The 13,013-nt window shown below is 46.0% G+C and overlaps 1 long non-coding RNA gene across 1 annotated transcript in view; it reads right to left on the bottom strand.

The window, feature by feature from the left end:
- Positions 1-3,063: 3,063 nt before the first annotated feature.
- Positions 3,064-13,013, bottom strand: part of LOC134343665 (uncharacterized) — a 29,971-nt gene continuing 20,021 nt past the window's right edge. Inside the window, exon 3 of the long non-coding RNA XR_010017310.1 lies at positions 3,064-3,592. This is a non-coding gene — a long non-coding RNA (uncharacterized LOC134343665). The remainder of the gene's footprint in view (positions 3,593-13,013) is intronic.

The raw sequence follows: 13,013 nt of genomic DNA, 5'->3' as shown, positions 1-13,013 counted from the left end.
TGCCCGTAGATAAAGAATCTGTATGTGGTGGCATGTATGTACTCTGATAATAAATGTTACTTTGAAATCTGAACTTTGAGATTGAAGCCTGGATACCACCCTGGGGGTTGGAGGACTCTCAGGTGTGTGGATGGATGGGAGGGAGGAAAAGGGCCTGTTTGGTCATTGCTTGTTGCTTTCTGTGTTGTCCCGCCAAGGATTGTGGGCATGCTTTGTTGTTGCTGGGATGTGTGATGACACATGCAGGCTGGCCCATAGCACATCCCTAAGCTGTACAATCAACGCTTTACACTGCAGGTTTCCATGTACATAGAAACATAGAAAATAGGTGCAGGAGTAGGCCATTCGGCCCTTCGAGCCTGCACCGCCATTTATTATGATCATGGCTGATCATCCAACTCAGAACCCCGCCCCAGCCTTCCCTCCATACCCCCTGACCCCCGTAGCCACAAGGGCCATATCTAACTCCCTCTTAAATATAGCCAATGAACTGGCCTCAACAGTTTCCTGTGGCAGAGAATTCCACAGATTCACCACTCTCTGTGTGAAGAAGTTTTTCCTAATCTCGGTCCTAAAAGGCTTCCCCTCTATCCTCAAACTGTGACCCCTCGTTCTGGACTTCCCCAACATTGGGAACAATCTTCCTGCATCTAGCCTGTCCAATCCCTTTAGGATCTTATACGTTTCAATCAGATCCCCCCTCAATCTTCTAAATTCCAATGAATACAAGCCCAATTCATCCAGTCTTTCTTCATATGGAAGTCCCGCCATCCCAGGAATCAATCTGGTGAACCTTCTTTGTACTCCCTCTATGGCAAAGATGTCTTTCCTCAGATTAGGGGACCAAAACTGCACACAATACTCCAGGTGTGGTCTCACCAAGGCCTTGTACAACTGCAGTAGTACGTCCCTGCTCCTGTACTCGAATCCTCTCGCTATAAATGCCAGCATACCATTTGCCTTTTTCACCGCCTGCTGTACGTGCATGCCCACTTTCAATGACTGGTGTATAATGACACCCAGGTCTCGTTGCACCTCCCCTTTTCCTAATCGGCCACCATTCAGATAATAATCTGTTTTCCTATTTTTGCCACCAAAGTGGATAACTTCACATTTATCCACATTAAATTGCATCTGCCATGAATTTGCCCACTCACCCAACCTATCCAAGTCACCCTGCATCCTCTTAGCATCCTCCTCACTGCTAACACTGCCACCCAGCTTCGTGTCATCCGCAAACTTGGAGATGCTGCATTTAATTCCCTCATCCAAGTCATTAATATATATTGTAAACAACTGGGGTCCCAGCACTGAGCCTTGCGGTACCCCACTAGTCACCGCCTGCCATTCTGAAAAGGTCCCGTTTATTCCCACTCTTTGCTTCCTGTCTGCTAACCAATTCTCCACCCACACCAATATCTTACCCCCAATACCGTGTGCTTTAAGTTTGCACACTAATCTCCTGTGTGGGACCTTGTCAAAAGCCTTTTGAAAATCCAAATATACCACATCCACTCGTTCTCCCCTATCCACTCTACTAGTTACATCCTCAAAAAATTCTATGAGATTCGTCAGACATGATTTTCCTTTCACAAATCCATGCTGACTTTGTCCGAGCATTTCACCGCTTTCCAAATGTGCTGTTATCACATCCTTGATAACTGACTCCAGCAGTTTCCCCACCACTGACATTAGGCTAACCGGTCTATAATTCCCCGGTTTCTCTCTCCCTCCTTTTTTAAAAAGTGGGGTTACATTAGCCACCCTCCAATCCTCAGGAACTAGTCCAGAATCTAACAAGTTTTGAAAAATTATCACTAATGCATCCACTATTTCTTGGGCTACTTCTTTAAGCACTCTAGGATGCAGACCATCTGGCCCTGGGGATTTATCTGCCTTCAATCCCTTCAATTTACCTAACACCACTTCCCTACTAACATGTATTTCGCTCAGTTCCTCCATCCCACTGGACCCTCTGTCCCTTACTATTTCTGGAAGATTATTTATGTCCTCCTTAGTGAAGACAGAACCAAAGTAACTATTCAATTGGTCTGCCATGTCCTTGTTCCCCATAATCAATTCACCTGTTTCTGTCTGCAGGGGACCTACATTTGTCTTTACCAGTCTTTTCCTTTTTACATATCTATAAAAGCTTTTACAGTCTGTTTTTATGTTCCCTGCCAGTTTTCTCTCATAATCTTTTTTCCCCTTCCTAATTAAGCCCTTTGTCCTCCTCTGCTGAACTCTGAATTTCTCCCAGTCCTCAGGTGAGCCACTTTCTCTGGCTAATTTGTATGCTTCTTCTTTGGAATTGATACTATCCCTAATTTCTCTTGTCAGCCACGGGTGCACTACCTTCCTTGATTTATTCTTTTGCCAAACTGGGATGAACAATTGTTGTAGTTCATCCATGCAACCTTTAAATGCTTGCCATTGCATATCCACCGTCAATCCTTTAAGTGTCATTTGCCAGTCTATCTTAGCTAATTCACGTCTCATACCTTCAAAGTTACCCCTCTTTAAGTTCAGAACCTTTGTTTCTGAATTAACTATGTCACTCTCAACCTTTGTTTCTGAATTAACTATGTCACTCTCATGGAAGAAATAAATCTGAAATCCGCCGAGACTGTGTGCTCGAGGCAGGGGGAATGAATATTTCTGATGGCCAGTGGTCTTCCAATCAAGCAGATTGCTTTCCCCTGTATGGTGTTGAGCTTTATGAGAGTTGTTGGGGCAACAGGGCATCTGGACAGGTACGCAATCACAATACCTGAGCCTTGTCGCTGGAGGGAACTGTCGGGTTGAAATGGTATGTTGGTAAATTGGTTTAATATTGTTGTCTAAAATTTGTCCTGATCATACAGATCATGTCATTACACAGTGCACTGAGGTATTTAGATTATGAGAACACTCAGTCCTCTTTTATTGTCATTGAGAAATGCATACATGCATTAAGAAATGATACAATGTTTCTCCGGAGTGATATTACAGAAAACAGGACAAACCAAAGACTAACACTGACAGAACCACATAATTTAACATATAGTTACAGCAGTGCAAAGCAATACCATAATTTGATGAAGAACAAACCATGGGCACGGTAAAAAAAAGTCTCAAAGTCCCCAAGTCAATCGACTCCCGAGTCCCTGATAGCAGGCGGCAAAAGGGAGAAAACTCCCCGCCATAAACCTCCAGGCACCGCCAACTTACCGATGCCTTGGAAGCAGCCGACCACAGCCGACACTGAGTCCATCTTTCTGAAAACGTCAAGCCTCCGACCAGCCTCTCCAATACAGCCTTCCGAGTGCCATCCTCTGCCGAGCACCTTCGACCTTGCCCCAGCCGCTGAAACAAGCAAAGCCGAAGATTTCGAGGCCTTCAGCTCCAGAGATTCCGGTTACCATACAATAACAGCGGCAGTGAAGCCGGCATTTCAGAAGTTTTCCAGATGTTCCTCCGTACTCTCACGTCTGTCTCCATCAAATCAGAATTGTGCACGGTCCCCTACTTGACAGATAAAGATATCATTCATTCACCGGAGAGGCCACGCGAGCTGCCGTCGTGCCGCCATCTTCTCCTCCTTATTGTTCTCCTTAGAACAACAGAAATCAATAACATCTTACCATTCAGAGAACATAATACAGATCATAGGGCACAGAACATTACAACACAGTACAGGCCCTTCAGCCCACAATGTTGTGCTGACCCTTAAACCTACTCCAAGATCAACCTAACCCTTACCTCCAACATAGTCCTCCATTGTTCTATCATCCATATACCTGTCCAAGAGTCTCTTAAATCTCCCTAATGTACCTGCCTCTACTACCACCCTGGCAGCCCCTTCCATATGTTTACCGATGTCTGTGTAAAATCTGCCTCTGTCACCTCCCCCCCATACTTTCCTCCAAGCACCTTACGTTTATACCCCTTCCTATTAACCATTTCTGCCCTGGGTGAAAGCCTCTGGCTATCCACTCGAGCTATGCCTCTTAGAAAGTGCAATGCAAGTAGGCTTGAAGGTACGAGACCATAATGAGGTACAGTGTGAGGTCAAGAGTCCATCCTATTGTACCAGGGAGCCATTCTTACAGCACAATGTGGACGCTGTCCTTCACCCTGGTGATACGTGCTTTCCAGCTTTGGCTTCTCCTGCCTGTTGGAAGGGGTAGAAGAGGGAATGTCTGGGATTTTGGTTCATGGTCATTCAGTAAAACACTTTTATCTCCGGAGATGGATTTCCCTCGCGTTCCTCTCCCGACGGAGTGACATTACCTCACTGACTGACCCAGCATCAGGAGCAGCCAAATACTTGCCCACTCCTAGGTGTCCAGCCTCTTATTCTTGACATCCCTCTCTTTTGACATTGTGCACGATGGTGTGAGGTACTTCATATTCCCTGTGATCTGTAAAGTTATTTGATAGTCGATTATAAACACACTGGTGTTTGACCTGCATCAGGATAACTTCCGGTGAAGAACTCCAATGGTCTCTGCCTGTTTGTGTCTTTGAGTGGAGGGTGATTAACACTTCATTCAGGCCCGTCAGAATCAGCTCTTCAGCAACTGTGATATGCCAGGCACCTGATGGAGTCAGTGCCCCGTTACGTTTTTGGACTGTGGGAGGAAACCGGAGCACCCGGAGGAAACCCATGCGGTCACAGAGAGAACGTACAAACTCCTTACAGGCAGTGGGGGCTTACCTATACTTTTATACGTAGTGCTAACCACTACACTACTGTGCTGTCCCAATCTATTTGACGCTCTTATTCAGGGCAGTCAGCTCACTGACAAAGGGTTTGACATGGTGCCAAGCTGCACCTTGCACCCTCCGTTGAGGTCGTGGCTCAGTTGAAAAGTTTTTTTACTGCTTTTTTTGGGTTCACGGGATGGTTTTGGGACAGAGAAGAGAGTTAGGCTCGGGTTAGGGTTTAGTGACAGGGATATTGGGGATTTAAAGGACAGGCCAGAGTCTTAAGTCTCCACTCCATGTCAGCAGTACAGATGGGGACATCTGCGGGCTGGGCCAGAATGTCTAGCTGGATGTCCAACCAGCAGACCAGCAAGGATGAGGGCTGGTGGATTTCCCAGGGTCAGGGAGTTGCTGGTGGGTTCCAAAGTTGGAGTTCCATGTGGACAGGAGAAACAGGGATCGATGACCCCCTGGGTTTGCAGATGGCTGTGACCAGAGTTCGAGGCCTAGTGTTCAGGGTCCCGCCATCACTGAGTCTGAAGTACGAGGCCTGGTGTTTGGGATCAGCGGGCCCTAAGGTTGATAATAAGAAATGAAGCCTAATGGTTGAATGGGAGGTCTGGAATTTAAAGCCCATTGGCCAGAGCTCCGCGTCTTCAGATCTCTGCGAGTCTACTGGGGTAGTCGAAGGCCCAGTGCCTGCATGTCCGAGTCCAGGTCTGAGTTCCCTGGAGGCTGGAGGCTGAAGAAGGCAGCTTGTCTTAGGGTTAGAGGACTGTGTACGTACATGGGTGGGAGAGAGGTACGGGGGTGGGGGCTTGTTTTGTTGCTTGTGTGTACAGTGTTGTTCTGCCGAGCATTGTGGACATTCTATGTGGGTGCCGGAATGTGTGATGACATTTGCAGGCTGCCCCCATAGCCTTTGATGCCCTGACTAGTCAGAAACGTATCAACCTCCACTGTAGATATACCCAGTGACTTGGCCTCCACAGTGTCTGTGGCGATATCTCCTCAACTCTGGTCCTGAACTCCCCTACTCTGTTACTTAGTTTTGTGTTAAACACATTGAGTTGTAGTTGTGGTCTGAAGTGTTGTGTTGGTTGTTAACACAAACGAGGCATTTCCCTGTATGATTCAACGTACATGTTATAAGTAAACATGAATCTTGGATCTTGTCCACTCTGCCACTAGCTGAAGTTTCAGCCATTCCTCCTGGCGGGAGATGGTGTTGACACCGGTGGTTGTATAAATGGGAGCCAGACCCATTGAGAGGGAACCGAGAGGCCCTGGATCCATCTCCTTTAATCAACGCGAAACTTTGCCTGTCGGAACTCCCTTCGATTGACACCTCTTCTCCATCGTCTTCTGCAGGCTATGTGCCGAACGTCACAAAGTCCTCTCCAGGCAGAGCCGAGCAGAGGAAATTTTCAAACAGCTGTTTTGCCCTCAGCTAAGCTCAGCTATCTACTTTTATTACAAAAGTCACTTTACAGAATTGGCAAAAATGGAATTTAAGGCACATGAGCAGAATTAGGCGACTACTACTACGTCGACTCAGGCCTAGGGAAGCACAATTAGGCCATTCAGCCCATTGATTCAGCTCTGCCATTCCATGATGGCTGATTTATTTTCACGCTCAGCTCCATTCTCCTGACTTCTCCCCATAGCCTTTGATGCCCTATCTAATCAGGAACCTATCAACCTCCATTGCAAATATACCCAGTGACTTGGCGTCTGTGGCAACATCTCCTCATCTCTGGTCCTGAACTCCCCCACTAGGTTACTTAGTTTTGTGTAAGACACATTGAGTTGTGGTTGTGGTCTGAAGTGTACTGCCAGGGGAGTGGGGATCAGAGATTCATTTTTGTGGTTGAAGTGGAGCTCGATGAGTATCTGAATGGGAAGAATCTGCAGAGCAGGTGTGTGACCACTCTCACACAAGGGGAAGTACGGATTCAATGGGCTGAACAGCCTCAGGCCATGCTGGAACCTTTACCGGCTATCCACAGTTGCTCTTAAACTGAATGACTAATCAAACTGAGAAGGTATTTTGGAGTCAGTGAAGTTAGTGGGTGTGGAGTCATATGTGGGCCTCACCAGTGAGAAGGTCAAATGAAGGCAATTATTGAGCTGATGGGTTTTTAACCACAGTTCAGTAGTTTCATTATGAATGTATACAGACAAGATGCTGGAGGAGCTTCATCAGGTCAGGCTGACAGTAGGGTTAGAGGCAGCACAGGACAGGACTGTCATGAAATCTGTGGACCTGCGCTCCTGTATTTGATTATTGTGTCTCATCGAGAGTCGTTAAGCCCCTTGACTTTCAGTTCAATTTTGTCAAGTTTATTTTGACTGGCACGGGTTTTCTACACACTGTGATTATTTAAAATGGACTCCCAAGTAGCATTTATCGAGGGGTCCTTGTGCTTGGGGAGTGTTTGATCTCGCAGGGCTGCTCAGCCAAGCCACCAGTGTTCTGTTGGAATTCCAATGAATAAATTCTTGTTTCTGTCTCTACATGGGAGTCTGTCATTCCTCCACGCCTGGGTTCAGCCACCTGTCAGCGCACACCATGACAAGGACAATGCAGTGCAGGTATAGGTCCTTCTGCTCACGACGTCTCTGATGATTGTGATGCCAATTTAATCTACACATCTTCTGGCCCAGGATCCATATCCCTCCATTCCCTCTTTGTTCGCCCTGCCTGCCTAAATACCTCTGAAATATTACCTGTTCACCTCACAGAAACCTCCCACTCTGTGCATCAGAAACTTGCCTCAGAAATCTCAAAAGCACATTAAGGCACCAATAACAATAGATAGAAGACCATAAGACCATAAGATGTAGGAGCAGAATATGGGGGGAGAGAGAACCACCAGGTGATAGGTGAAACCTGGAGGGGGAGGGATAAAATATCGAGCTGGGAAGTTGATTGGTGAAAGAGACAGAAAGCCATGGAAGGAAGAAAAAGGAGGGGAGAGGGAGGAGCACCGGAGAGAGGCGATGGGCGAGCAAGGAGATAAGGTGAGAGGGGGAAAGGGGGATGGGAAGTGGTGAAGGAGGGAGGGAGTGGGGGGCATTATCGGAAGTTTGAGAAATTCATGCCATCAGGTTGAGGCTACCCAAATGGAATATAAGGTGCTGTTCCTCCAACTAAGTGTGACCTTATCCCGACAGAGGAGGAGGCCATGGATATCAGAATGGGACTGGGAAGTGGAATTAAAATGGGTGGACAATGGGAGATCCTGCTTGTTCTGGTGGACAGAGCGTAGATGCTCGGTGAAGCGGTCTCCCAATCTACGTCTGGTTTCACTGATATAGAGGAAGCCACACCAGCAGCACCGAACACAGTAAATGACCCCAACAGACTCACAGGTGAAATGTCGCCTCACCTGGAAGGACTGTTTGGGCCCTGAATGGTAGTGAGGGAGGAGGTGTAGGGGCAGGTGTAGCACATGTTCTGCTTGCGAGGATAAGTGCCAGGAGGGAGATCAGTGGGGAGGGATGAATGGACAAGGGAGTCGCGTAGGGAGTGATCCCTGCAGAAAGCAGAAAGTGGGGAAGGGAAGATCTGCTTGGTGGTGGGATCCTGTTGGAGGTGGCAGAAGTTTTGGAGAATTATTTGCTGGATGTGGAGGCTGGTGGGGTGGTTGGTGAGAACAAAAGGAACTCTATCCCTGATAGCATGGCAGGAAGATGAGGTGAGAGCAGGCATATGTGAAATGGAAGAGATGCAACTGAGGACAGCATTAATGGCGGAGGAAGGTAAGTCCCTTTCTTTGAAAAATAACGACATCTCTTTCATTCTAGAATGAAAAGCCTCATCCTGAGAGCAGATACAGCGGAGACAGAGGAATTGAGAGGTGTTTTTACAAGTAGGAGGGTGGGACGAGGAGTAGTCCAGGTAGCTGTGAGAGTCTGTGGGTTTGTAATATACATTGGTGGATAAGCTGTCTCCAGAGATAGAGACAGAGAGATCGAGAAAGGGAAGGAAGGTGTCGGAAATGGACCAGGTGAATTTGAGGGCAGGGTGGAAGTTGGAGGCATAGTGGATGAAGTCGACGCGTTCAGCACGGGTGCAGGAAGCAGCACCAATGCAATCATTGATATAGCATTTTGCTCCAGCGTTTTGTGTGTGTTGCTTGGATTTCCTGCATCTGTACATTGGCTCTTGTTTGCGATATGGTGAGAGCATTGGCTGATTGGTAGGAGGCAGCGAATGGGAATAAAAGGATCCTTTTCTGGTTGGCTGCCAGTGACTAGTGGTGAAATATAAAGGTAAGCTAGCCAAAAACATCAAAGAATATTCCAAAAGTTTCTTCAGATATATTAAGGATAATAGAAAGGTGAGACTGCTGGAAAATGACACCAGAGAGGTGATAATGGGGAACAAAGAAATTGCAGGACTTTAATGCATTTCGCATCAGTCTTCACTGTGGAAGACATTAGCCGTATGTCATAAATTCGAGTGTTAGGGCAGAAGTGAGTGTGGTTACGAAGAAGGTGCTTGGGAAGCTGCAAGGCCTGAAAGTAGATAAGTCACCCGGATCAGATGGTGTACACCCCAGGGTGAAAGAAGTAGCTGAACAGATTGTGGAGGCATTAGTAATGATCTTCGAAGAACCATTAGATTCTGGAATGGTTCCGGAGCACTTGAAAATTGAAAATGTTTCTCCTCTCTTTAAGAAGGGAGGGAGGTAGGAGGGAGGTAGAAGAGAGGAAATTGTAGGCCATTTAGCCTGACTTCAGTGGTTGGGAAGATGTTTGTGCCCATTATTAAGGATGAGGTTTCGGGGTACTTGGAGTACTTGGAGGCGCGTGATAAAGTAGGCCAAAGTCAGCATGGTTTCCTTAAGGGGGAGTCTTACCTGACAAATCTGTAAGAATTTTTTTGAGGAAATGAGAAGCAGGATAAACAAAGGAGAGTCAGTGGGTGTTGTATATTTGGATTTTCAGAAGGCCTTTGACAAGGTGCAGCACACGTGGCTGCTTAACAAGACAGAGCCCATTGTATTAAAGGAAAGTTACTGGATTGGATATAAGATTGGCTGACTGGCAGGAAATAAAGTGTCAGAATAACGGAGACCTATTCTGATTGACTGCTGGTGACTAGTGGTGTTCCGCAGGGGTTTGTGTTGGGACCGCCTCTCTTCACATTATATGCCAATAATTTGGATGACAGAATTGATGGCTGTGCTGCCAAGTTTGAAGATGATACAAAGATACGTGGAGGGGCAGGTGGTGTTGAGGAAGCAGGAAGTCTTCAGAAGGATTTGGACAGATTGGGAGAATGGGTAAAGAAGTGACAGATGGAAAATAGTGTAGGGGAGTGTATGGTCATGCACTTCAGTAGAAGAAATAAAGGCATAGATTATTTTCTAAATCGGGAGAAATTTCAAAAATCAGAGCTGCAAAGGAACTTGGGAGTCCTTGTACAGGATTCCCCAAAGGTTAACTTGCAGTTTGAGTCAGTGGTGAGGAGAGCAAATGCAATGTTAGCATTCATTTTGAGAGGACTAGAATATAAAAGCAAGAACGTAATGCTGAGGCTTTATAAGGCACTGGTCAGACCACGCTTGGAATATTGTGAGCAACTTAGATCCACTTATCTAAAAGACGTGCCGGCATTGGAGAAGATACAGAGGAGGTTTCAGGAGAATGTTTCTGGGAATGAATGAGTTAATGTATGAGGACCTTTTGGTGGGTCTGGGCCTCTACTCACTAGAGTTTAGCTGAATGGCGGGGGTTGGGGGGCAGATCTCTTTTGAAAGGTCAAGTCGGAGTGGATGGGAGATTTTTTTTCTACAGTGAGTAAGTTTAGGACCAGAGGGTACAGCCTCAGAATAGAGAGACGTCCATTTAGAACAGAGAAGATGAGGAATTTCTTTAGTCAGAAGGCAGTAAATCTGTGGAACTCATTGCCACAGATGGCTGTGGAGGCCAAGTCATTGGGTATATTTAAGTGGAAATTGACAGGTTCTTGGTTACTCGGCATCAAAGATTATGGGGAGGAGGCAGTAGAGTGGGGTTTGAGAGGGATAATAAATCAGCTATGATGGAATGGCGGGGCAGACGTGATGCACTGAGTCACCTAATTACACTCCTATGTCTTATTATCTTTTGGTCTCTCATAACAAAATTACCTCTGACATCCATGCAATACTTTCCTCCAATCACCATAAAATTATGCCCCATTTATGCCCTGGGAAAACCTGAAAACGCACCAATAAATGTACATCTCCCCAACTTTCTCAATGTACACTTAGTGGCTACTTTATTAGTTACACCTTTACACCTCCTTGTTAATGCAAATATCTAATCAGCCAATCATGTGGTAGCAACTTGGTGCATAAAAACATCAAGAGATTCAGTTGTTCAGATTAAACTTCAGAATGGGGAAGAAATGTGATCTAAATGACTTTGACGTGGAATGATTGTTGGTGCCAGATGGGGTGGTTTGATCGCTGATCGCCTAGAATTTTCACACACACAGCAGTCTCTAGAATTTACAGAGAATGGTGTAAAAACAAAAAAAAAAACATCCAGTGAGTGGCAGTTCTGAGGACAAAAACACCTCGTTAATGAGCGAGTTCGGAGGAAAATGTCCAGACTGGTTCAAGCTGACAGGAAGGCGAATAACTATGCATTACAGCAGTGGTGTGCAGAAGAGCATCTCTGAATGCATAAGATGACAAACCATGGAATGGATGGGCTACAACAGCAGAAGTTACATTTAATGGTCACTTTATTGGGTACAGGAGGTATCTAATTAAATGACCACTGAGCATATTTGACTATTGCCTGAATGATCTTATGCATTTCAAGAGAACAATGCAAGGATTGTTAAGCAGTTAGTCCTGACGAAGGGTCTCGGCCCGAAACATCGACTGTACCTCTTCCTAGAGATGCTGCCTGACCTGCTGCGTTCACCAGCAACTTTTAAGTGTGTTGCTAAGGATTGTTAAAATTGTGAATCATCCAACTTCTCATATTAGGGATAGAATTGACAATCTGCATCTTCTACCAGTGATTAAAATAGTAGACAAGATCATTCACATTTCCGGCAGTATCATTCTCTGACAGAGTAACATCTTTGAAATTTCATAATTAGTTTCCAGATTGTAATAAGCCAGCATGCATGGTGGCTGGTGTGGGAGTGTTTGACAATGACACCAGCGTGTTGAGAGGAAGAAAGTGCTCAGCTTCCCATCACCATTACCTGTTGTTCTGATGATCTACACAAATAACTGTGTGCAGAGACTGTGAGCTGTTAGTTTAAGTATTCCAGGCAGAGATTTTTTTTAAAGCACCTATCACCCTACCACAATTGGAAGCAGCAAAGGTAAAAATGTTCCTATTGGTCTTGGAGACATAGATCCAGGTCAGGGGGTGCAGTTTGGAGGCGCAGTGCTTAGCCTAATGCATTACAACTCCAGTGACCCGGGTTTAATTTCTGCCGCAGACCACCAGCGTTCATCCAGTGGAAGACAAGCTGGATTGCGACCATCTGCAGCTGCACCGACGTGATGAGTTGTTCTTGCAGAAATGTGCCTTCACGACAACATCCATGCACCATCCATCGACAGGCCAGGACACACAGGGATGGACTATACTGTTTTTTTTTGTGCTTTTTCTGCTAAGGTAACTATATGTGCTGTGTGCTGTGTGTGATTGTTGGTACAGAATTTTGCACCGTGGTCCCGGAGAAATGCTGTTTCATTTGGCTGCATTCCTGTGCAAGATTGAATGACAATTAAGTTTGAATTTGTAAGGAGTCTGTACTTTCTCCTCGTGACTGTGTGGGTTTCCTCTGGGTGCTCCAGTTTCCTTGCACATCCCAATGACAGGTTAATTGGTCAATGGGTTTAATTGGATAGACCATAAGACCATAAGACAAAGGAGCAGAAGTCGGCCATTCAGCCCATCGAGTCTGCTCCGCCATTTTATCATGAGCTGATCCATTCTCCCATTTAGTCCCACTCCCCCACCTTCTCACTATAACCTTTGATGCCCTGGCTACTCAGATGCCTATCAATCTCTGCCTTAGATACTCCCAGTGACTTGGCCTCCACTGCCGCCCGTGGCAACAAATTCCATAGATTCGCCACCCTCTGGCTAAAAAATTTCTTTACATCTCTGTTCTGAATGGGCGCCCTTCAATCCTTACGTCATGCCCTCTCGTACTAGACTCCCCCATCATGGGAAACAACTTTGCCACATCCACTCTGTCCATGCCTTTTAACATTCAAAATGTTTCTATGAGGTCTCCGCTCATTCTTCTGAACTCCAAGGAATACAGTCCAAGAGCGGACAAATGTTCCTCA

Source organism: Mobula hypostoma, chromosome 3 (genome assembly GCF_963921235.1).
Source record: "Mobula hypostoma chromosome 3, sMobHyp1.1, whole genome shotgun sequence".
NCBI classification, from domain to species: domain Eukaryota; kingdom Metazoa; phylum Chordata; class Chondrichthyes; order Myliobatiformes; family Myliobatidae; genus Mobula; species Mobula hypostoma.
Note: the sequence above shows the minus strand (reverse complement) of the source record. Positions and strands in the feature narration are given on the sequence as shown.